Below are 754 nucleotides of genomic sequence, written 5' to 3'. Positions count from 1 at the left end.
ATGGTGGATTACTATGAAGTTCTAGGAATGAGGAGACATGCCTCACCCGAAGATATTAAAAAAGCAAATCATAAATTGGCATTCAAGTGGCATCGTGATAAAAATCCTGAGAATAAAGAAGTAGAGAGAAAATTCAAACAAGTAGCTGAGGCATATGAAGTATTATCAGATGCTAAAAAAACAGGACGTCTATGACAAATATGGCAAAGAAGGATTAAATGGTGATGGTCGAGGTGGAAGTCATTTTGACAGTCCATTTGAGTTTGGCTTTACATTCCGTAATTGAGATGATGTCTTCAGGTAATTTTCTGGTGAAAAGGACCCATTCTCATTTGACTTCTTCAAAGACCCATTTGAGGAGTGTTTTGGAAATCAAAGAGGCTTCTGTGGAACCAGAAACAGGGGCACAGGATCTTTTTCTCTACTTTCAGCGGGTCTCCATCTTTTGAAGGTGGATCTTCTTCTTTTGATATGTTGACTACTTCATTTGGTTCACTGGGACATGGGGGCTTTATTTTCTTCAGCATCCTTTGGTGGTACTAGGATGGTCAACTTCAAGTCTTTACCAACTTCTATTACAATAGTTAATGGCAGAAAAATCACTACAAAGAGGGTTACTCAGAATAGCCAAGAAAGAGCAGAAGTTGAAGAAAATGAGCAGTTAAAATCCTTAATAACAAATGGTAAGGAGCAGCCACTACCTTGGATAACAAGTAATTCAACACATGCATTTAACAGAAATGTTAAACTTTAA

At 37.5% G+C, this 754-nt stretch overlaps 1 pseudogene; it reads left to right on the top strand.

Annotated features, from left to right (window-relative positions):
• Positions 1 to 754, top strand: LOC143690454 (dnaJ homolog subfamily B member 6 pseudogene; annotated as a pseudogene).

Source organism: Tamandua tetradactyla, chromosome 7 (assembly GCF_023851605.1).
Source record: "Tamandua tetradactyla isolate mTamTet1 chromosome 7, mTamTet1.pri, whole genome shotgun sequence".
In the NCBI taxonomy this organism is placed as follows: domain Eukaryota; kingdom Metazoa; phylum Chordata; class Mammalia; order Pilosa; family Myrmecophagidae; genus Tamandua; species Tamandua tetradactyla.
This window is presented reverse-complemented; position numbering and strand designations above follow the sequence as displayed.